The following is a 26,863-nucleotide window of genomic DNA, read 5'->3' on the forward strand; positions in this document are numbered from 1 at the left end:
AAAGACTGTCGCCTATCTTTTTGCGTAAGTATCTGCATTATGTTGTGGCTCTCAATGCATTTTTATGGTATGTTAAATGTAAGTGTACCTAAAATGAATCACAAAATAACGTCGATTAACAAAAATGGATGACATAAATTTTATGATGATTACACTGAGTTTTGAAATTAACATTAAATGATGCCTTAAAGTAACTTAAGTGTCTAAACAAGTATTGTTGAATAATACAGAACACCTTCTTGATTTAAAGACTTCTTTGATTTGGTAACATATATTTTCTCAGACACTTCCTTTATTTTCAAAATTTTGTTTTGCAATCCTGGCATTTACCTAGTAATAATCTAGAATCCTTAAAGCATTTTTATTTGTTGGGCAAATCATTTTAATTTATATCATTAAGCGATTTATTACCCGACTTTTCTCTTGTCAACATTCATTGAATTCATGAACCCACTGATAAAAGTTTTCTAAGTGAAATTTTCGCCCCCGTTTATCAACGTTAAAATTTATATTAGGTGTACTTGTCTATAAAGGTCGAATTAAATCATAAAGCTCAAGAAAATTTCTTTTCAAACTGCAGAAAAATAAATTTCCAGATGAATGGACACACTTAACTGAGGATATAATAACGATTAAAAGTGAAATATTAATGATAGTTTCGACAAGGTGTGTTGATTATTTTGTAAACATTACCTTAAGTTTATTTGTTCTTTATCGCATTCCCATACAAGCATATTTGAGTTGGTATTGAAATTTTTGCATGGATATCTTCTAAAAAGTGAGTATGTCTTTATAATGTAATGTTCTCCCCCTATATTTCTCTTTGATATCAAAATATGATTCTTGACAAATTCGTTTATACTGTTTATATATAGTTATTTGTCTGGCTATTTAATTTTCACAATTGTAAAATTCTAAAGTGTTTTTAACTTTGAAATCACTAGGTGAAGACCTACATATCTTTAAAACACGAAAAACATTTCAAATATATATATTTTGTTATCTTTAAGGAAGTTTCATAACAGTTAATTACTTGCTTCAATACATGTAGATGTAAAATACAAAATATCTACGGTATATCTGTGCTAACATTTTGTTCTAATTAATAGCCAAACCCATGTATGATATGTATAACAAAAAAATGTTTACTGTATTCTAATGCAAAAAGCCTTGTAAAAACATATTCTAACATATATCCATTATTATGAGTTTTTAAAGTTTTTTAAGTTATAAAACGTGTTTATAAAAAAAAATAGGATTTCATTTAAAGATGCAGACATACAAAGTCATTATATATTGCGCAAGTTGTAGTGTTATGACGTCCCGTGCAGGTCTGGGTGTTAAAAAATAGGCCTGCAGCAGCGCTAAGCTTGTCGTAAAAGGCGACTAAATAGTGCTCAGAACCCTAGCTGGGGGCTAGGGCGCTCTGCCCACAGAGCAACTGGGATGTTTGACCCAGGAGGTGGAATGGGGTACCCCTGGCGTGTTACATGATGGGGTTGTCAGGCTATTCTACGGAAAACCTGACCGCAACCCATAGTGGTGCACCGTGTTGGGAAAGATGCCACGTTCCTCGCACGTTAAAGAACCCTACTGTGGTATTCTCCCGGAGTAGGAAACATAGGGCTCCGCTACAGGAGGCTAAATTGCCCGACCCTACCCACCTCTCCCTATTTCCAGTGGCAATCAAAATTTGTCGACCCCATTGTCCTCGTGTCCCATCCCTTTTTCATTTCGCCATCATTTCATGTTCATTTTATCATCAATTTCATGTTCATCGTCTGAATATAGCTGAAATATTGCTGCTCGGACGTTAAACCCCAACAAACAAACAAAAAAATGTAGTGTTATGACACCTGAAAGTAAAAAGCTGTATAAATATCATCATTATGTATTGGACAATATTTGTAAATATTTGTAAATATTTATTTCTCTTTACTTCTTTATTTTGATACAACCCATAAGATATATACGATTAAAAAAAAGATGTTATGTTTCGGTCCTCTGTGTTTCCCCGTTTATTTCTATATTTTACTGAAATAAATAGTATGACACTTTTGTTTCATATCATGTAAGCACATACCTATTTGCATATTATTGTAAATTTGTAAAGTTATTTTACTTAAAGCAAAGTTATATTCAATATAGAACGGACTAAATACACGTAATGATGCACCGGGGTACAAAGCCATTTTAACAAATTGATGCCATCAATGTTTAATAGCAGTTTCAATGTGTTTGTAATGGGTGAATGTTTAACATCAAAGCGTCTGTATAAGGAAACTACCGTTATTGAATATGAATAGCACTCTCAGATTCTAGCAATACAATAGAACTTCGGACAAATTAATGATTATGGACTTTCATATTTTGTAAAAGCTATTGGTTATGGACAGAAAAGGGTCGTTCAGTATATAAATCTAAACTTTAAAAAATGTAAATTGTAATGAAGTTTATCATACGACGGAAGGATATACAATCTTTCAATATACAACCTACTGTACTTTGATTAATGATAATATCTATGATATTTTATCATAGAAACTAGAAAAGAATTATCTTCAATTTGCGCTAATTATGACGTTAGAAAAAACAACCGTCATCCTACTAATGTATTAATTACAATGTATTTATTAAGTACCAGTCTCTGTAAGAATCAAGCAGTAGGTAAAACATGATATGAGAAAAAGCCAAACATTTTGAAAGATTCATTTCACTATTTGTACCATCAGCATCAAGGAAACTAGAGAAAATTTTCCATATAATGTTGGTAAATTGAGTTATTATTTCATGGAAATGTACTGAAAATGAACATTTCAGGGGCAGATAACTCTGTCAAAACTTACATTTTTCTAATATTTCATTGAAAAATTAAATCCAGAGAAGCAACTATCAAAAAATGGTCTTTTCAAATAGAGAAAACATTCTTGTGTGAAATTATATTTTATCAGACCGGTGGGGTTTTGATATGCATATTTCTAATATTCTCATTTTGCCTGATTTTTACAAAAACTTATACTTAAGTCAATTGTTAATTTGATAAATTAGTGCAGATGGGTTCGTTTGATCTGCATTACATCGTCTTTGTAAAATATCATGTAGATAAAACAGTGAAGGTGACATTTTTATTGTAGTTTGCTCTTTTGCTATGAATGCAAGACAATCTAGTTATCTACATGTGAAATATTCGTGATATTTCATTATGATCTCGTGAATCTGTTCGGTGTATCAATCGGCACAATGAAACTGATTTGTTCAGCGTGTCATAGTTTTCCTTTCCTATTTTGTCTACTCTAGACTTGACTATTTATTAACAACTCAGCGGGTTTTTCTAGAAAACAAAGGACGCTTACCCTACCGGTGCACCTGGTCCATGCTCCTAGTTTTTGGTGTTTTCCGAGTTGCTCATATACGTATGTTGTATGCATTGTTTTGGTAATTTAATGTTCTATGTTGTGTGTGTCTGTTTTTCCATGTCTGTTATTTGTACCTGGATTACATTCTTTTGATTTCCGCTAGAATATTGGTTCTCTTGATTACTCTATTTAACATTAATTATATACTTTATGTGATTCTTTTATCCACAGATATAATGTTCAAATTTCAAATAGAACAATTAAGCTAAAATTATGTTTTATAAACTTTATTTCTAAGGCTTGAATCCAGTATGATTGTCAAAAAGCTTAATAATTGATTTGACAATTTTCAATATGCTAAATTTTAAAATTGCCCTGAAATGTTACGGTTGACACTTACTGCTCATCATATCAGGTTTAAAATCTGCTGGATTACAACAACGCATGCTAGAAGTTCAAAGCACGGGAATGCTTTTATTTATACAATTACATTTCTTAAAATAAACCTCGTCACAAATTTAAATTAAGTAAACTAAGATAATTACATTAGAAGGTAATATAATCAAACATGTCCACTACTGTTTATCTTAAAATGACTATTTTACACTGTCGAAAGACAGATATGATAAAACATTTGGTTTTAACTTGTTTTTGAGGGGCAGGGTGGAGGATTGGAAGAATTAGAAAGAAAAGGGAAAGGGATGGAAGAACGAAAACAAAAACAGAAACATTCCAGATTTGAGTAATTACAAAAAAAATAAAATGGTTTTAATTATTGGGGCCGTCTGGTTTGTCGTTTCACTTAGAGTATATATTGTAGATAAAAGTCATATATGATATGGGAATGGCGACATGATAATGGGTAAAAAGAAAAATATAAACCTAATAATCATTTGAGGTTAATTATATCCTTTTTTGTGTTTATCACCTACCTACCTAGTCCTTGTAGCACCCGGAGGCACATATGACAATAACTAGCTTTCTCTACACTTCTCTATCGGTCCTTATTACCCTAAAAAGATATCATTGAAAAATACTGTTACTCTGTCAATACCCCAGCCCCAGATCTCCATGGAACTGAAGAAAGATCAAATAAACAAGTTGGTAAGAAATGATTAGTTAAGTACAAGCAAATGCGCAAAGGTAAGTTAAAATGTAAATAATTAGAAAGAACCAACATAAATGTCCAAAAATACATCTAATTACAATCATTACAGAGATTCATACTTATCATTCTGACAGATGTTCATTTGATAGTAAATTCATATCGTAGGAATGGCGTCATTTCATACTGCCTTGTCAATCACAATGGTTTCATTATTTTGAAGAAAACATACACGTTGTTTTGGGTGTAACAGATTTAGCAAACATTAAATTAGGTCATCAACGTTCATTCTTATTCATTTCGTGAATGCTCATGAATCAACAATAACGTATGAAGAATATGCAAAATTCTGATGAATATGTGCAAGCGCTATAAATTGTACAAATTGCTAACAAGTAGCTTCAAACAATAACAACGTTAGTTATTGTCGAAAGAGTATTCAAGGGAACCAAGGTTATAGCGGTAATCAAAAGAATATAATCCACGGACAAAGACCAGACATGGAAAACAGACACACACAACAAAGAACACAAAGTAACTAAAATCATACATACAAAGTAACAAAAGCAAATGAGCAATTCGGACTCCACTAAAAACTGGGAGCATGGACCAGGTGCACCGGTAGGGTAAGCGTCCTCTGTTTTTCTAGAAACACCAGCGGAGTTGCTCATAAAAAGGTCAAGTCCGGGGTAGACAAACGAGGAAAGGAAAACTATGATCCGTTGAATAAATCAGCTTTCATGGTGCTGATGGATACACCATAACGATCAGTGATCAGCTGAAGTTAGTCTGCGTTATATAACATGCATTATACTGAATTAAGGTTTTTTTCTAGTTTTTGCAATTACTGTTTTTGTAGTGTCAAAGTTTAAACTGTATTATTTGTTTTATACCAATAGAACACAGCTATTATATTAAACAAAACCAGCAAAATATTCAACTATCAATGTAAGCTTTTGTTTATCTAACCTTCTCAAAATGTAGATATTAGATAAAAGATTCTGTCATTATTTTGATACCTTTTAATAACATTTAAACATGTAAAGCAACAAAGAAAGAAATAAGTGTTTTCTTTATTTTCTTAATATCCATTTACACAAAAAGGTACCATGAAAAGTTTAGGAAAGTAAATAATTGACATAAATTGATAGAAATTCTAATTTATAATATCAAAACATTCTTACACTCGATATGAAATAATGAATAATACATATATTTACAATCTTTCAAGACTATTTTGATCAATTCTTGGCGGGTAATTTTTTTTTCTGGTCCTCAAAATTGCCTTTAAATCCATTTTGTTTCTTCTTAAAATGCTTAACTATGGTATAAATTACGTACGCTGTAGATAATTGGTACTTTATTCATTGCATTGCACTTTCCTAGCAATTCTTGAACGTTGTTTATTCAATATTCGAGAAAGTACTCCTTAAAGCTGTGCGTGATTGGGTACAGTATGATGATTCCAATGTCTTTAATAGCAGTTCTGAATCCGAATCTTCAATCTCTACCTAGATAAATCCACATTCTGATTTTAATGATAGACGAATAGCTCATATTTATGTACAACGAATCTTAGGCGACATTAGGAATGTATTTTTTATCACTTTGATTAGCAAATTGAACTAGGATGTAAATGTACCTACACTTATTAATATAATTATCTTAGAACATTGATACAAAGTTTGTCACGATAAAGTGAGAACTAAAAACGTACAGATTTATCTTTTCCAGTGAAGTATTTAACTTTCTGGTTAGCAAAAAATTCTTGAGTCACAAGGAAAAGCGACTCACTTATATAACTGTGATACAGGCACATAATTATTTCCTACTTTGTTATTTGATCGATGCTTTGACTATTATGTAAAAATTGTACAATTTTAACATTGAACAAATACCCTTTCGATGCATATTATTTGGCACCATTGCCTGTAAGTAGAGTCCAAAAAAAGCTGGAGACATCTCAAACGTAAATCAAGCCCACTTTCTATTCATTGTGGGTTGAGATATCTGACACAAGGTTTATGAATGTGCAAAGCATCTTGAAAGTTTCATATCTATGTTAAATCTGATTAATATTTCAAAATTAGATGGAAAATTCTAATTGCTCATTCCATTTTACTTTATAATCCCTCTAGTTACCACGTGACAAAAAAGTAATTGGTGTATTTGCAAATAGTGCTGTTTATAATTTAAACATTTTAAAAACTGCCGAAAATGTAGACGAATCTACTCTATTTTTTATCATTTGGGGGGTTGTCATTGTTTTCATGTGAGGATATCATACAAAATTTTCAAATAAATATCCTAGTATAATACAGAAGCAAAAAACAAATAGAGTACTACACGAAATGGAATTGGCTAGTTGATGATATTGCAGAGTTTGCTCATAATATCGCATAATTATTACATTTTTCTAATACCTATCATAAACTGAACGCAATTTAATCACGCCTAATGAAATTGATTCTATCTAATTTTTATGTTTTTTTTACTTAAGTAGGTATGCCCTTAGAATATTCAAGGCATTCAAAGAGAGAAATGTAACACTTCGTGTGTCAAGTAGTATTATGTATGATATATCTATAATATGGAGATGACTTGGCAACACTTAAGATAGGGCTAATCAGTTATTTGGATGCTGTGTCTATCAACTTCATATTATTGTTGTCTTTGTAGTTAACAGAAATTGAAGTTGGATTCTTATCATAATTGCAAAAAGTTTTAAGGTAAGTGATTTATAATTCGTTTTGATATTTTATTTTACTGTGAAATTTCAAATTTTAACTGTTCTAACAATATGATGGATTGCATAGCAAAACCGATATATATTTTGAAGTATGATGTCTTTTTCTTTTTATAGCAATTGGAAAGCATTCACTAGGTCATTATTGTGTAAGACTTGAAGATTGAAGTCATCACTATAGAAGTTTTATGGTCGTCATCATGAACTCGTGGATCGTTATGGTGTATCCATCTACACCATGAAAGCTGATTTATTCAACGGGTCATAGTTTTCCTTTCCTCGTTTGTCTACCCCGGACTCGACTTTTTATGAGCAACTCGGCGGGTGTTTCTAGAAAAGCAGAGGACGCCTACCCTACCGGTGTACCTGGTCCATGCTCCCAGTTTTTAGTTGAGTCCGAGTTGCTCATTTACTTTTGTTACTTTGTATGTATGATTTTAGTTACTTTATGTTCTTTGTTGTGTATGTCTGTTTTCCATGTCTGGTATTTGTCACTGGATTACATTCTTTTGATTACTGCTATAACTTTGGTTCCCTTGATTACTCTTTTCCAGGTGGTGTACTGATGTTGATTTGTAAAATAAATTCTTAAATAGATGTTTTCATATTGAAAAATATATTGACGACGAATTGTCGGCGATATTCCAATACATTAACGAGTTGTTTTTAAAGCCTTAATATATTTCATGGAAATGAAATAATGTGTTTCAACCAGGGCAATATTAAAAATTCTCTGTGATATTATCAAAACGATAGAAACAGATTAATGCCAACATCTGTGGTAAATATTTGCGGTCCTTCAAAGTAATGTCATACTTCTAGAGCATGAGGAGTTGTTAGTGTATAAATTTAATCAAATAGATATAATTAAGAACATGCAAATGTTATAAAGTGTGTAAGAACAATGATCGTTCTACCATTTTTATTTTGTTACTGCTATGTCATTCATTTTACAGCTATTTATATTCTAAATTGCTACAAAATTTATACAACGTTATACGTTCTTGATTTTTTTTACAAAACAAAAGAAATGAAGTGATGCAAATGAAATAAAAAATTCTATCATATGATTTTTTTTTCATTGAAAATATTCACTCATATTGATTTTTTTCTTTTTTCGTGAAACACCACCGGAGTTAAACATGCCGGAATGTCTTGTTGGTTAACATACAATATGATGGCAAAAAGCGTTATAGATTGTTGATGACTTTAGCCCCTATATTCAGATCCGGAAAAATGTTTTATTATATGGAGAGCTGTCTGCAACCATTTGGCAAATAATAAACATCGGAACCACTTTCCAATATCGTACATTTGATTACATATAAATATATACTATAAAGAATCACTACTGAATGAAGATAAACGTTATTGCTTCATTTTACTTCTCATAAAGCGGTCACAAATGACATGAAACAAAAGAGATCTATTAGTTGTATAGAAAAGGGTTCGTCAGTATTCATGAAATGTTTAAGGCCAGTGTTCAAATTGACATTTTTACTCAAAGACTTTCGAATTAGATGGCTTATCTGCATTATTTTGTTACAAATTACTTGAACCAATTACGGATGTGATTTATGTACCGTTCTGTTGAATTGCATAATCTAGTTTAGATTTACATTAATTAAGCGGGTGCGTATGAAACAGAGAGAGGCAAAAAAACTGTTATATTGTAATACTTTGTGTACAAATTATGATATTTGTTAAAATAAACTCGTTGACATGTTTTCTTAGTTAATCAATCAGAACAAAATCCTTTACCGACCTTAGGCAGCTTCTTCATTCATTACTAATTAGGTAATTGAACAAATGATAGAAATGTAAAAAGTGTTCAACAAATGTTTGACCTTGGAAACTATAAAATATATTTTATACGTTTATAAAGTTATTTCATTGATGCATCTGTTACTACACGATTATTCTATTTTAAAATGGTATGCTATGTTTTTGTGCATATTTATACGATGCATACTTTTGCTATGTTAAATGTGTAAGGTGGTAGGCTATGTATTGTTTAAAGACGCATGCGATTACATACTTGTGCTGGTAATGTATTGTTTAAAAGTAACATATACATACACACTGCGTAATGAAAGCAACTTTTTATCTTGTCCTACTAGTAAAGATCGATTGACATAAAAAAAAAAAAAAACTGGTGACATTACTATGCGGCAAACGCGATGACTTATCGTGTCATACAGTCAACTTCTCTTTCGTCTAAAGCAACAGCCATTCAATATTTGGGTATTGAGTCTCCATAACACAACTCATACTTCGTGCAAGAGCCTGTTAAATTAAGATGGACGTTTTGAAGTGCTACATTTCTCACCATTAGGATTCTGAAACAGCGTAATGTTGCTACAAGATTAAAATAATCATTTAAAAAGTTTCAAGCTCGTTATGATCTTGTGTATCTTAATGGTATAACATCTGCTCCATGGAATACGATTTATTCACCGTGTAATGGTTTTAGTCTATCTATCATCTACTCTGGACGTAACATTTTATGAGAACTCTACAAGCGTTTCTTGAAATGCAGAGAACGCTTACCCTACCGATGCACCTGACCCAAGCTCCCAGTCTTGATTTCTCATTAATCTTTTTTTGTTTTAGTGCGTAGTAGTTCGGTTATGACCTGTCCTTGGTGTGTGTGTCTTCTTTCCTTGTTTAGTCATTATCCTTTGATTATTTTTATAACCGTTTGAATGTTGATTGCCTTGATATTCTTTTGTACTTTTATATGATGTGAGATTAATTGTTTACAAAAGTATGAGTGTACATACGTTTGCTAGGTAACAGTGGTTACCTGATATGAGAATATTATTGTTATACTAATCGATTGATAGTTACACTCCTTTCTGTAAATCATCATTTCAGGGCATTTCAGTAAAGATATGTATTCTAAGTTATTTCAATTTAAACAATTGTATGATCAACTTTTGATCAGTTATTCATCGTATGAAATCGAACTCATTAAGCGTGTGATATGAAGGAGTAATCAAGGGAACCAAGGTTTTAGCGGTAATCAAAAGAATGTAATCCAGGGACAAAGACCAGACATGGAATATAAACTAATTGTCAAAATCAATTAATTTTAAGTTATCTCTTAAATTCACATACTCCCGTTAACTTGGTCAAGCTATTCCTGTTTAAGGTTATCCACAGACAACTAATAAGATTACAACAATGGCATAAAGCAACATAAACCAGGCACTTTTGTTGTAATGGCCTAGACAAAACAGCTTAAATCATTTATAATTGATAAAACCGAGATAAATCTTAGGAAAAGAAAGCGTTTCAGGAGACAGAAAGACATGCTTTTTTACTCGTTAAAAACAAAATTCGCGATTTTCTTTTAGAAAAACTGCGTATTCTAGACTAGTATATTAACAATAGGCAGGTGCTCGAGAAGTTAACACAATAAATCATGGTTGTTGATTAAGACGTAAGTAGTAGAAAAAAAAAGAAACAATGCGAAGTTCGATGTTTTATCAAACGTTATTCATCAACTTCTCCTACTGTTTTTCGACACAATGTACACAGATATCACAACTTGTTATCGTTCATTTATTTGATTGATTGAAAGTTAAAATAACCTGTTATCGGGAATTTTAGAGATTCAAGGATACTATATAAACTGAACAGTAAGTATAAGGCTAATTAAAAACGTCATTTCGACGGATATGAGCTGAAATGAAAATCTTGCGGGAGTAATAAGAAGTCATTTAGTTTAACCCTGCCCGTTTCATTTTTCTTTGTTTTTAAATACCAGTCCACATACAATTTAGACACTGCCAATGGCAAAGTGATTCATGGTGTAGAAAATCCCAGGAAACAAATGATGCTTTTTCAGTCTACATATGCTATATATTTACAAACAAAACTAAACATTTATCTCCCACTGAAATCAACAAAATCAAACAAAATCAAGAACGATAACTCTTGCAAAGTGCAAACTTTATGTACAATCTATATGATTTTTATCTCCAAAAACTAAAAAAAAAACAAGGGTTGTTTCGTGATCAGTAACTGTTTCTGAACAAAGAAAATTAAACGTATTCGATGGAGTTTTGACATGCAGGAATCACCTCCTGTTTGATTTTTCTTATAAAGACTGTTACTTAAATTAATTGTTTTTTTATATATTCTCTGTGTTCTCGCTTTTTTTTTCCTGAACGCAGGTCATTGAACGTTTGACAATTCAGTTATCTTATTATTCTTGTTACATTACTGGGAAAGACGGATAGAAACCTTAATCAATACCGGCAGTATTTTCAACACCTTTTGGAATGTTCTTTTTAACAATCCATTGTATATATACTTTACTCGAAATCAGTTAAGCCTTGAAATCACGCTATACTAGTAATATAGTACGTTGCTACATAGATAGAACCAAATGATACGATTATTATATTTGACAAATAGCGACAGTAGGCTTCGGAAACATTTGTTATCACACTTATTGTTCTCTATATTCAACATAGATCATGTTAATAAGTATCACTGATGTTTATCTTGATTCACATAAATGTGATTTCAACGACGGGTAGGTCTTTGACCGAAATTATAAAGGTAATCGAAATACACAATCACATAATATAGAGGGGATGCACTTTGAACGGGTATTTGAATCTTAATGCTTAACTACACTTTTTAATAATGGGTTTTAAGCTCATAGGAATTTAATTTATGAATGTGGAGTCACATTTGTGGTTTTTTTTTTGTTTTTTGTTTTTGTTTTTGTTTTTTTTTGGTTTTTTTTTTTTTTTTAAATAAAAAAGGTTCTGCTTACATTTGTAATCATAGGCAAGCATCTATTTCTTAAATCTCAGATATTTGTTATTTAAAATTTAATTTTTAATTTAATGCCCATGCAATGACTTAATATTTGATACTTGGATATCTTAGAAATTATATCTCCACAGAAGTGTATTGAGACTATTTTCTAGTGTTGCCTGCTGATGAATGCATATGGTTTCATTTTGCGAAAATAGAGAATTTGGCTTGTAGTCAGATACGTCTGGGTGGGATGCCATGTTTTCCTAAGCACTGTTACCTCCATGCAAGCTGCAAATAAACCAAGTTACTGAATAAGACCAGTGCAAGTGAGGTTTTTTCATAATGAATCAAATGATTTTTTCATTTAACGCTTCGATGAATAACGTATAGATCAATCACAATTAAAACAGAAGACAAATTACGTACGGTTTTTGATTTAACTTAATTACTAAAAGTACCACTTGGTAAAATGTCATGAAATCACAATAAAATCATTAGGGTTTGTTTCCTTTAGACCTAGTTTGTCAAAAACGAAAACAACTCTAACTGCAATAGCAGATTTCTTTCAATATCTTTTGTAACAAAAACACCAACGCTCCATCATAGTCATCTATAGTATATCGCGTTAAATACACCCAACAAATATGTATACATGACATCTGATTGCCAATATTTGTAATTCTGACTTTTATACACCATACATGATCATTTGCTGCCGCTACAATACAGCAATTAGCGTCCTTGTATTTCATATTTTGTTCCTATATTGAACTATTCCCAAAGTAATGATTTGATTCATCCGTCCAATTTAGAGTTAATCACAGAACTCAGTTATAATCAATTCAACCACATAGAAAATACCATTCCTCTGACATTTTATTAAGCGAGTAATAGGATTATGCAGCAAAAAGAAGATTCAAAAGGTATTGTTACCGACTAATTTCTCGGTAAAAAAACTACTAAACGTTAATTAAAATATTTTATTATCTTTATGTCAGTCAATTTGTATTTCTGAAACAACCCGAAGATTTGAAAGAATTATTTCTTTGAATTCGCCTTGTTAAGTCTATTGATAACGAAAATGATCATTTACGTTTCCAATAAGCCTCCGAGAATTGACAGTATAAACGGAGCGAATAATTTTCCAACATTTTAAATTATAGACTAAAACTATAGTAAGCAAATAGTTAAATATAATGATTTGACCCGGAGTATATTGACCTATCTGTTAAACTCTACTTCTTTAAGGTATTCTTAGAACAAAAGAATAGGTATGACGAATCGCAACAAAAGCACCATCGTATAGCCCCAATAAAAATAGTTAATACTAATCACTAAACGGTCTTCTATAAGGGTAAACTCACCTTTAATTAAATTCTGAAAGGCCGCGATATCTTAAGTTATAGCATCCACGGTAACAGAACAATGACACTTCTTCAAATTAATCTTAAGTCAAATAATGAAAATGGCTAATCTTTTTCTAATCCTATCATGTTCGAAATTTGAAATCGATGTGGTCCATGTTATGTTATATTGAACGGCAGGTAAGTCTTAGAATGTAAAGAAAGACAAATCTTTAAAAAAAAGTTTTATGCAATGACAAAAGATTTTTCATTCATATATTGCTTTATTTAAAACAAGGATAATTACTCTGGTAACAAACAGTACCAATTATTAGAAATACTAGTAATTATTCAGTTATAAAGTGTGTGCATCTTCCATCTGACGAAAAACATTAGTACTTTATGGGCTTTTAAAGCACCTGTTCTTTCATACCTAAAATGTCTGATCATAGTTTATGTCAATCACAGTGCTGTAAATTATAAAACTTCGTTGAATTATATCATCAGCACAAAATATCTGTAAGATAATTTTCCACATGCTGAAAATTAGAGTTAGTTCAGATAAATAACAAAGATAAGGCTTACACTGTTGGGCATAAATAGAGCACTGTCACTTATTTCTACTTTTACACCTTGTCCATGCTCCGACATGACCATTTCTCTCATATTTTTCAAAGTTGCTTCTATGGATATCAACAAAACAATTATTGTCATTATTTGATTTCTCCTACAATGATATTTGATACACCATATTTAAAATTATTATAAAGTTAAATTCACATGCTTTTATTCATTAAACACTCAATTTTGTCATTAATACGAAAGTATGCAACTGCATTTACGAAAATGAAATTTATTTACAAATGTATTACTGTATGTGGCTAACCTCCAATATCCTGTTAGGATAAATTAATAAGACTAACACGATCTGCACAGGTCTTTAGTAAATTATTACATATTGTCATATCGAAATTAGAAATCATTCATCATTTAAATAAACTTGTGCTGATTGTATGTTAACTGTATTGATTCAAGCAACCGAGTAACAGTTCATATCAATACTTAAATATAATCAATTACTTACTCTATATTTGTATGTCTTTAACAAAATTATAGATCTTAATTAATGTATATCTACATTCTGGAATGGTAAAATTGTGTTAAAAACTCTAAAACGTTAAGCTCTAGAGACATACAGTTGAATAAAAGGATTTCTCGTTTTTGTTCATATCTTTTCTAGAAAGTTATTATCGGTAATATGCCTTGTATAACCATTATTTCTTTGGCCAGACACAGTATTATAAAGCCAACAAAATAAAACGCTTCGTGTGAATTTCCATCATTTTAGTAGAATTCGTGCTGTGAATTGTTTTGGTGTAATGTTCGTCTGTTCATTATATAACCGATATCATACGATTTTTCCATCACTTTTTATCGTTTGCCGCCCCTTAATCACTCTTTTGATTTAAAGATTACATATTACTATACATTGTCCGCTTTAAGAAAGCCATCTAAAATCATTTGTTGGACCTTGTAGGAGATATTTCCTTTGAAAGAGCAGCAAAACTGGCAGTTTTCTGTTTTAGCTGGTACCTATAAAAAAACTGTATAGTTTACAACGGCATTTGTTAGTATAGAAATATTTCCACAAAGTCACAAATGTCTCCATTATGTCGAGGATGATCGACAACTCTTTTCTTGAAATGCCATAATGGCGATGTTTGTTGTCCTTGGCTTCTATCTTGAAAACCGTTATACAGAGACAATCATTCAAATGACTGCAATGACAAGGCCTTCAAATGTTCCCTATGAATTGATATTGTATGACTTTTCTTCTTAGGAGTAAGTGCCCTTGAAAACCAAAAATAAATTCTCTAGGATATCATTACACTAAGGATTGCTTACTATCAAAATCAAGATCAAGACTAATATAAAAATAGTCAAAAAGAAGTACTCTTTACCATTCTCGAAATTAAATGTCAAATTAAGCTCCAAAAAATAATATCATGTGCAGTACAACAATGTAGTCTTCCAGGCTTCACGTAGCGACAGACGTTTGTTTTCTTTCATACTAACTGCTGCAGACAAACCTTTTGAAATTCTCAGACATTACTCAAATCAAACATTGTTCGACAATCGGATAAGTTGCGTAAAATCATTCGCTTTTACCCAACTTTGCAAGATTTTGTATTTTCTGAGAAGGAGGACTGCAAGGTCTAGAGTGAATTCTGAATGTCAGACGCTGTTCGGAGCTTGGTTGCCTTCGTGTTTTAAGGTTTTGAATATTGAAATACTGACATTTCGGAAAACTATCTGTGATATTAATCAGACGAATAGGCTTGTGAACACTCTACGGTACATATGACCAATTAGCAGTGGCATGAACTAAATAGTTTCAACATCTAAAGATACAAATCTTATATAAATGATCTAAATATCGACATGTGTATACATGCTTTAATACCGCCTCAGTGGTATCAGTGTAATGTGCTCCTCTTCAGTGCTGAAGGACGTGGACTCGATTCCTTGTCGAGTCATACCAATGGTTCTACAATCGGTAGTTACTGCTTCTCCGCCAAGCACATGATTTGTATGGGGATGGGGTGGCGACTGAATAGCTCGAGGTCAGAATACTGTGTCCAGGCGGGACAGCTTATTAAGCCGCTACAATAAAAACTAGTATCAGCGTGTAGGAAAAGTACCAGGCAGGGTCTGTTTGATTTTTTTTTCAGTCGTATACGTCTTGAAATGCATAACATATCTGCTATAGGACGTTGAACCACAAAAACAATCAATCCAACACACGCTTCAATGAGTAGTCTCTTATTAATGTCTCATATCTTCTACATGTCAATAATTTGCTACATGTTAGACATTAACAAAATATCGTAAATTATTTATTACCATTTTTTTTTGGTTAGACGTGTTCAAATTTAGGGTATCAAAAAATCATGTATTTAATACACTCTCCTAATAAGAGATAGTGCAATAACATAAATCTGTGCTATCCTCTTTTGTTCTCTCTACTAAAGACGATGCTTGTGATTTACCATCTACATACTCAATTCCTAAACTCCACATGAATCCATACGAACAACGCTACATAGCTGGATCTGCAAAATATACCTTCAAACATCTTTCAAAACTTTTAACTTCTATACTCACAGCTGTTAAAGAGGGCCTCCAGTCCTACCACAATTATTGTTACTCCCGTAGTGGTAACAATTCCATGTGGATCCTCAAAGATCTTCTGGAGACCATCAGTTATTATCAGAATATGATTAAAAACTATGATTTTTCAACACTGTATAATTCTATTCCCTGTACTCAGTTAAAATCCCGACTTGAAAACATTATATACCGTTGCTTAACAAATGGTACACATAGCTACAAATATATATTTCGTGATAGAGATTCATCATACTTTGTAAGAAATAATTCAAAATCATCTTCCAAATATACAAAAAAAAATGTTTGCAAAAGCTGGAATTTTTTATCGACAACATATTAGTCCAGTGTGGTGAACGCGTTTTTCTACAAACGGTCTTCATTCCAATTGGAACAAATTATGCTCCTCTACTTGCTGACCTATTCCTTCAGTCTTATGAGGCTGACTTTATAGCTGATCTGAAAGAAAGAATATCGTTTAGCTAGATCCTTTAATCTCAGTTTCCGCTATATAGATGACATGTTATCTTTAAACAATTCTAATATCGGGGATTAGATACATCGCATCTACCCAAAAGAACTTGAGATAAAGGATACTACAGAAACTGTGAAGTCAGCCTCATATCTTGACCTACCCCTTAGAAGAAGTCGATGGTATGGGATAACTATTCACCAAACTTTACGATAAACATGATGACGTTTCATTCAAAATTGTCAACTTTCCTTTCATTCATGGCAACATCCCTTCAGCACTTGAGTATGGAGTGTTCATATCATATCTCATACGTTATGCCAGAGCTTGCCGAAACTAGGCAGACTTTTTGTATTGTGCTAGACTTGTAACAAGTAGGCTCCTGGAACAGGGTTATGTTGAACAAGATTTAAGTCATCAATACAGAAGTTTTGTGGTGGTCATCATGAACTCGTGGATCGTTACGGTGTATCCATCTGCTCCATGAAAACTGATTTGTTCTACTTGTCAAAGTTTTCCTGTCCTCTTTCGAATACCCCGGACTTGACTTTTTATGAGCAACTCGGCGGGTGTTTCTAGAAAAGCAGAAGACACTTGCTCTACCGGTGCACATGGTGCATGCTCCCCGTTTCTGAGTTGCTCATTTGCTTTTGTTACTTTGTATGAATTATTTTAGTTACTTTTTATTTTGTTTGTGTGTCTCATTTTCATGTCTTGTGTTTGTCCCTTGATTACATTTTGTTGATTACCGCTAGAATCTTGTTTCTCTAAATTACTCTTTATCTATATTTGTCCAGTATGGTCAACAAACGGTCGCATTCCAATAAATTGTGCTCCTCTACCTACTGACCTATTCCTTCACTCTTATGAGTTTGACTTAATTGCTGATCTGATCCGAAAGAAATAACATCGTTTAGCTAGATCCTTTAATCTCAGTTTCCGCTATATAAATGACGTATTATCGTTAAACAATCCTAGTTTCGGGGATTTGATACATCGCATCTACCCAAAATATAAATGATACTACAGACACTATGAAGTCAGCCTCATATTTTGACCGACACTTAGAAATCGATGGTAAAGAAAATAAAACTACTGACCAAACTTTACGACAAACGTTATGACATTTCAATTAGTATTGTCACCTTTCCTTTCATCTGTGGCAACATCTCTTCAGCACTTGCGTATGGAGTTTTTATATCACAACTCATATGTTTTGCTAGAGCCTGCCGTAACTACGTCGACTTTTTGTATCGTGCTAGACTTACAATTAGTCCTTGGAACAGGGTTATGATGCTACAAGATTGATGTCATCACTACAAAAGTTTTATGGTCGTCATCATGAACTCGTGGATCGTTACGGTATATACATCTGCAGCATGAAATATGATTGTTCAACGTGTCATAGTTTTCCTTTCCTCTTTCTTCTACCACAGACTTGACTTTTTATGAGCAATTTTGGGGTTGTTTTTGGAAAAGCAGAAGACGCTTACCCTACCGATGCACCTGTTCCATGCTCCAAATTTTAATTGGAGTCCAAGTTGCTCATTTAGTTTTGTTACGTTGTATGTATTATTTTAATTGTTTTATCTTCTTTGTCCTGTTTGTCTGTTTTCCATGTCTGGTATTTGTCCTTGGATTTCATTCTTTTAATTTCCGCTAGAATCTTGGTTCCCTTGATTACTCTTTCAACTTTATTACTCTTACTAACAGCATGTTTTTTTTAAAGATTGTACTATTTGATGATTCTCGAGACAAAGACGATATTTTTACTATAAATACTTTGAAAACACAGGGAATTATGTTTGTTTATTTCCTTGATATGGAAAGACAATATCCAGGGAGAACCTCAAACTCACCATCACCATATGTATATTATATTATAGACTGCCAGCGTCATACAAGTGCTAATTACACAATTTCAAATGTTTTTAAATCGCATGATGATGGAAGAGGCGACGTTGTTAATGAAGGACCAACATGTCCATAATTTGTTACATGTTAGACAATAACAAAACCTAAGAAATAAACGAAACGGAAGAGGCAAATTGTTTATAATCATTAAACTACGTGAATTAGAGTATGAATCGTTAAATCCGGCAATTTTAAAATAGAGACCGGGTGTGGTGGGGGTTACACACGACATTTTATCTCAAAAATGTGTTTAAAGCAAAACTTACTTTTGTAAAAGAATTAAAAAAAAAACTCTACTCTTTTTGGCGTATGTTTATTATTTGCACATTACAGAAATTCTTGTATATGATTATTTATGTGATATGTGTCATCATATTTCTTTAATATATTTTGTCCACAAGACATATGTTTACTATTAATTTTCTTGCAGGATCTACTTTACAAGCTACCACCGGACAATTGTTTATTAGATCACGTAACTGATCACTGAATCTTGAAATTATCAGTGCTTTACAAGTCTGAATAGGCAATATACAATACAATTTTACCTGCTTTTCCAAGCCGAAAGACGACAATTGAAGATCTTCACTTACATATACTACTGTGTTACAGTAGCGTGATATGTTCAGCTGATTGAAGAAATTAGTAAGTAATCATAGTAGCAGATAATTTTAAATAAAGTAAATGCTAAATGAACATTTTTTGAGTGCCATTATTTAATTTGTATGCCTTGATATTGAATTATTGATTTGTGCAATGTTATCCAAGCATCAGGGGCAAAAGGAGCGATTTCTCATGTTAATTTTCAGTTGTTTTACAGCAACTTAATTACGGATAAATCAGGTTTTCCAACTAAAGAGATTCACCATTTGGTATTTCCTTATTAAACGCCCCTGTCAGCTACTCTTGAAGTACAAATTCAAACTACACGCCGACAAATAAATACAATGATTTGCGCTCGTATTTCAATACTGAAGCTTTATTCACAGTTTTAAGCTCATACTTTATGCCAGAGCTTACCGTAACTACGTCGACTTTTTGTATCGTGCTAGACCTCTTACAATTAATAACAAGCTTCTGGAACAGGGTTATGCAGCTACAAGATTGAAGTCATCACTTCAGATGTTATATGGTCATCCTAAACTCGTAGAACGTTACGGTGTATCCATCTGCACCATGAACAGTGATTTGTTCAAGGTGTCATAGTTTTCCTTTCCTCTTTCGTCTACCTTGGACTTAACTTTTTATGAGCAACTCGTTGGGTATTTCTAAAAAAGCAGAGGACGCTTACTCTACCGATGCATCTGGTGCATGCCCCCTGTTTTTATTGTAGTCCGTGTTGTTAATTTACTTTTGTTACTTTGTATGTATTGTTTTGGTTATTTTATGTTCTCTGTTGAGTATATCTGTTTTCCATGTCCGGTCTTTGTCCCTGTATTACATTCATTTTATTTCCACTAGAATCTTGGTTCCCTTGATTACTCTTACTAAATACATAAAACATGTAATATTAAATATTGTTTTCGGCACATCAATTAGCTCCCTTTAATTTATGGTAGATTTTAACATTTGGAAAGCCTTTACAGTCATCAAGTAATTGATAAGTACATTTTTTCATAAATTTCACGAAATAAAACAAAACAGTATAAAATATGCTTTAGTAAAGTGAAATTTTGCTACATCGTTTGCTGCAAAAGTTCTATCATTGAATCATTTCATTGTCGATTAGAGCACTTTGACTGAGGTAGTTTTTTTTCAATTTAATTTGTCATAGGAATTTGAATTATTTCGTTCGGCTGATTCATAATCACTGCAAAAAATAAATATCCCCCGAAATAATAAGCAACGCGGTTTATAGATACTTAAAACTAGAATACATGCAGATTCATTCACATACCCTTTAAAACACTTTTATAAATCTTACTTTTAATGAAGGCCAATGACATAAGTCGTCATGGAGCGTTACGACAGTTAACATTAAATATATAAATGACCCCACAGATAAAATTATATAGTAAAATTCCTGACTATTTTTATCAATATGTAGGTTAAATTACATTTATTTCATATTGAGAATGAACTCTTGCTCGGGATAAATGCTTGTGTATTTATGATGCAGAAAAATGAATTCACAGTTGAATGGATTTACTTAAATAAGGATTATAACTTTAATATTAATGATAGTTTGGATAAAGTGTGTTGATGATGTGTAAATATTACCTTTCGTTTTATTTATTCTTTATCTCATTCCCACGATAACATATTTGAGTTGGTATTGAAAAATGTTCATGGATTTCTCCTACAAGTGAGTATTCGCCATTATGTTTTACTTTATTTCATTAACTTGTAAACAAAAGTATGTAAAAACTTTCTCCATAAATGGTTCACATTTTGAAGCTGTATTATTCTATAAATGTCATAAAAACAAAGGACACAACGGTTTTACCGTAATAATTGCTCGACAGGTTAAATATTTAACTAAATGTAAATATTGATTTTGATATCAATACATGTACACGACTTCTTTTGTACATGTCGTTTTGTAATCACAAAATAATATAGTAATTACACGGTTATGCGCTTAATAGCAGTGTAAAGTTTGTTTCCCTATGCGATATGAAAATGAAGGATAAAATGAAAACTGCATTTAGAATAAGAAGACAAACAGACGGGCAGATGAATATACTCTATGTAAAGACGGGAAAATATAGATACCAGTTTTATTAACAAACAAGAGGCACGTGCATTTTTGCAAAATATTTTTAGTAAATATTTATGTTTCTAAGTTCTTTTCTCAAAGTTGGTTGATTATTTAATTAATTTTATATTCTACTGATAGCACTCTCGTGACACTGTACTAGATGAAATAGATAAAACTTTGTAATTAACAATTTATGAACTATGCCAACATTTTCACGTTCCTATATATTTATTCATACAAATATATTGAAAAGGAATAAATACGTCATGCCAACAAAATTTATTTGCAGTTATTCTACAGTTCAAAATTTGATTTTAGGAAAAACTTGTTTTTCAATTACTCACATATCGTAAGGTTCAAAGACAGCATTTTAAGTACTTCTCCTTCTAAGTGTCAGGTATAATGTGTATATTGAGTGGCACATGAAGAAAAAAATGCAGGAAATGTATTGCAACGTACATTAAGTTTTCTACAATTGTTCCTCAAAGCATCGATCAAAGTGTTTGCTAAGCTTGCCTTTTTAAGATATTGATAGGTCAAATTTAGTTGAAAAGCACTAACTCGACGGAAATATTTTCCCAATTTTTTTCTCCATATAAACAGTAAATATCTGTGTGACGAATGCTCCTGGGTACATTTAAATATATTCTCGGTGGCTTTCTAGATATGTTTGGGCCAAAATAGAATAAATTAAGAGAATTATGTGCCGCCCTTTGCCTGATACTTAATGAGAATGGTACTTAAAACCATATTAAAACTACAGCTGCAATGATAAAACAAGGTGAACAATTGTGAAATTAGCAAATGAATTGTAAAAGAATGTATGGAAACGGAGGAATTTTAAAAGGTCAAATAGGATAAAAACATCCTAACAGACACCGTTTGTTCCTGACTTCTCTCTCCATGTAAAAACATCATATTAATATTAGCGTAGTTTAAGTAAGATCAATGCTCGCTGTCAGACGAGATCAGAAATTTAGGCACCGCAAAGATGACGGGAAAAGAAACAATTTGGAAAAAGAATGGTTTCATGAAACTACTTCCTACTAAATGTCGTTTTTTCGCTTTGCTCGTTTACACCATTTCTTACCTGAACTACTTCACCCACTTCTTGAGGGTAAGCGAAAACAGACAATCGTGACTTAGCAACATGTTTGGCATTTATTTTGAGGGATTGATTGATTTATTTATTGAATTGATTGATTAATTGATTGAATTGATTGATTAAATTTATTAAATTGATTGATTAATTGATTGATTGTGTTTTAACGCCCTAGGACGGATAATTAATATTTTTAGGATCGACGCAAACGTTTTTCGTCGATGGAACAGAACAATATGTACTTGTCTGAAACCCTTCGAATCGAGTCAGGTTTTTTAATCTGCTAGTTTATAACTCGCAGGTAGGCGTGTTACTAAATTTATACATTACAAATGTACTCAGCGGAATTCTTTATACAACCCACGTACTTTGAAAGAGTAATCAAGGGAACCAAGGTTATAGCGCTAATCAAACAAATATAATCCAGGGGCAAAGACCAGACATGGAAAACAGACACATACAACAAAGAACATAAAGTAACTAAAATCATACATACAAAGTAACAAAAGTAAATGAGCAACTCGGACTCCACTAAAAACTGGAGCATGGACCAGATGCACCGGTAGGGTAAGCGTCCTCTGCTTTTCTAGAAACACTCGCCGAGTTGCTCATAAAAGGTCAAGTCCGGGGTAGACAAACGAGGAAAGGAAAACTATGACCGGTTGAATAAATCAGTTTTCATGATGCTGATGGATACATCATAACGATCCACGAGTTCATGATGACCACCATAAAACTTCTGTAGTGATGATTTCAATCTTGTAGCAACATAACCCTGTTCCAGAAGCCTATTTGTTAGACTTCTAGCGCGATACAAAAAGTCTGCGTAGTTTCGGCAAGCTCTGGCATAACGTATGAGTTGTCATATGAACACTCCATACGCAGGAGCCGAAGTGATGTTGCCACAGATGAAAGGAAAGTTGACAATTTTAAATGAAAAGTCATCACGTTTGTCGTAAATGGTCAATAGTTTTCCTTTACCATCGATTTCTAGGTGTAGGTCAAGATATGAGGCTGACTTCACAGTGTCTGTAGTATCCTTTTTCTCAGGTTCTTTTGGGTAGATGCGATGTATCAAATCCCCGAAATTAGGATTGTTTAAAGGTAGTATGTCATCTATGTAGCGGAAACTGAGATTGAAGGATCTAGCCAAACGATATTCTTTCTTTCGGATCAAATCAGCTATAAAGTCAGCCTCATAAGAGTGAAGAAATAGGTCAGCAAGTAAAGGAGCACAGTTTGTTCCTATTGGAATGCCGACCGTTTGTTGAAAAACACGTCCACCACACTAGACAAATATGTTGTCGATTAAAAATTCCATTATTTTGTAGACATCTTCTGTATATTTGGAAGATGATTTGGAATTATTTCTTACAAAGTATGAGGAATCTCTACCAAGAACTATATATTTGTATCTAGATGTACCACCTTTTTTGAAAAAAAACAACGATGTATAATGTTTTTAAGTCGGGATTTTAACTAAGTATGGGGAATAGAAGTATACAGTGTTGAAAAATCATAGGTTTCAATGCTATTATTTTCAGATAATAGTCTTGAACTCATTGTCTCCAAAAGATTTTTCGAATTTTTCAGGATCCACATTGAATTAATACCACTACGGGAGTAACAAGTGTTGTGGTAGGACTGCAGACCCTCTTTGACAGTTGTGAGTATAGAAGTTAAAAGTTTTGAAAGAGGTTTGGTGGTACATTTTGCAGATCCAGCTATGAATCGTTGTTTGTATGGATTCTTGTGAAGTTTAGGAATCCAGTATAAAGACGGTAAATCACAATCATCGTCCTTGGTAGAGAGACCAAAAGAGGATAGCACAGATTTATGGTTTTCCACAATCTCTTCTTTGGAGAGAGTGGTAGCAGTATAGGTCTTATCAATGCTATTATTTTCTACGTCTACCTCTGATAATAAACACTGGATATAAAACGTTTTGCAGACAAAAACAATGTTGTTTTGGGCTTTGTCTGCTGGTACGACAACATATTTGTCATGTATAGTAGACAATGTTTTTGCTACATCGGGGTCTTTGAAAACTGATGTAGCCTTGGCACTCATTGACCTACTTAAAACTTTCATTCGTTTCAAAATTAAAGACGTCACGGCCTTTAACCACTCTGACAGAGAATCAATGTCTTCTTGTTCTCGTTTTATTCATTTTCTTGCATAGTCCTCGACGGCATCCATAACAGCTGAGAACACTGAATACTTAGGTATCAATTGACAGGAAAAAGAACTCACGACCAACCACATTTGAGGCAAACGCGCTATCACTAAATCACTTAGGAAACTTTCTTTGAATTGTTTATGCTCTTTTGGGATACAGGAAATGAAAGTAATATCATCTATTTAAGAGAACGTTTTAAGATGTGTAGAATACTATTTAAGTCGACATGATGTAATTAATAGATATCAATTTCCCTTATTTATACAAATTCTTCTTTTAATCTTTACTTTATATGGAGTTGTTTAGCGTTATCAAAAGTGTTTAACCTTTGAAATATTAAATTGATTGCATCAGAATGGAATATGAAAAAGCTGCGAATTATTTTTTTCGGACTCATTAAAACCGTTTAAGAGCAAACTCTGACTAACAAAATCACACTGTACTTAAATGAATCGACAAAAAGTTGTCGCCTACGTCGATGTATTAATTATTTGCCATCTGTTAATCATTGAACAGGTCGATTATTTTCCTTTAAACTTTCCGCCTTGTTGACGTTGTTTTGGTTATAAGATGACATCAAACTGTGAAAAGTGATCCTCAAAGATTTTTAGATATTGTATGACATTTTGTGTATAAATGTGACAAATATGAGTTTATTATCTATCTTGGTTAATCCACTTCCAAACATGTAGCGGTAAAATTGATTCCTAAATCAACGTATTTGACTCATGTACAACTTACAGCTTTAATTGTCTTAGTTTTGCCATTATAAAACTATGTAATATGAGGTACAATGAGTTGGAAAGACACAACTCATTCTGGCTACTAACAACGGATATTGTTGTTCAACTAATATTTTTTCTAATGTTTATAATTTTGTATAAATACTTATATTTTAAGACAAATTTAACCTTATATAGCAAATCGCATTTTCTGTCTTAATATTTAGACCTTGATAATAGTATTGAACAAATCATATCATAAATATGACAAAAAAGATAATTTCTCCTACGAGACGTGGTTAGTTTCTGTGTACAGCACTTTTAATAGAAGTCATAATTTGTTTTTATTCTGTTTTGGTATTACTTTAACCAAATTATATGACACGAGCAACTTTTTTTCTTGTTTTGTTGAAGTATTATGCATGTCATTATCGCTGTATCTATTATAGTATTTCGACAAGTTGCTTCATATTAATTCAATAGGAAAATGTCATTTCATTTCATATTTCTCTTTTTAATATGAATTAATCACTGACGTCCAATAATTAAACAGTCAATAGGAATAAGTATTGCGTGTTCTTTTAGTTACAATCGAGATTCAAATAAGGGATAAGAAACTAGCAATCTCTGCATTTTTTTCCTAATTCAATATGTAATGATATATCCATGTTAATGCATTTTGCTTAGTCTGTTAGAGCATACTTGGATATCACTAAAACGTATATACGTATTATTTCACGAAACATTTATACTCAAAGGGTCTTTTCAGCTAGTAAAATTTACTGATGTGTATGTCTGTATATTTCTTCCAAGTTAACTTCAATGATCATGAAGGAATGTAAACAATAAAGTGGCTGTTGGTCTTAGTTGATCAGTTTTAACATAACCCATACAAGGAATGATGTTTAGAAATTCGTTAAACTTAAAACAGTAAAATTTGTCTATTCGGATCCTGAATTTTTCGAAAACCGTTTAAATCAGACACAGTCAGTAGATATCAATAAAATGTACGTTTTACCTTGATAAACTGAACATCTGTCTAAACCGAACTGACATTTTTGTCCAAAAGAGGTTCGGGTCAAATAGGTTTCTGTGCATGTTCATCTTTTGTCGTCATCATCTTTTTCCCTCGACTTGAAATCAATTCATGTATTTGTGTATTTGAGTAAAATTGGTATATCTGCAAGTGATTGATATATGTGTGTAAATGATGGACCTAAACCAAACTTCACATATTTATCATAGCTGAAGAACCATATCACTTCGGGCAATAGGA

The 26,863-nt window shown here is 32.3% G+C and overlaps 1 protein-coding gene across 4 annotated transcripts in view; it reads left to right on the forward strand.

Moving 5' to 3' along the window:
* Nucleotides 1–761: 761 nt before the first annotated feature.
* The window catches only part of LOC148621416 (MAM domain-containing glycosylphosphatidylinositol anchor protein 1-like), a 73,958-nt gene continuing 47,856 nt past the window's right edge, over nucleotides 762–26,863 (forward strand). The window contains exons 1-3 of one of the 4 annotated variants that reach the window (XM_088575759.1): nucleotides 762–778; nucleotides 7,141–7,190; nucleotides 19,314–19,528. The gene's annotated coding sequence lies outside the window, so the exon portion shown is untranslated. Of the gene's footprint in view, nucleotides 779–7,052; nucleotides 7,191–19,313; nucleotides 19,529–20,980; nucleotides 21,189–26,863 lie in introns of those variants that run through there. The other 3 variants (XM_088575769.1, XM_088575758.1, XM_088575760.1) reach the window with 3 other exon arrangements.

This window comes from Perna viridis, chromosome 3, assembly GCF_037379345.1.
Source record: "Perna viridis isolate PV_CMFRI_1.1 ecotype Kerala chromosome 3, ASM3737934v1, whole genome shotgun sequence".
Taxonomy (NCBI): domain Eukaryota; kingdom Metazoa; phylum Mollusca; class Bivalvia; order Mytilida; family Mytilidae; genus Perna; species Perna viridis.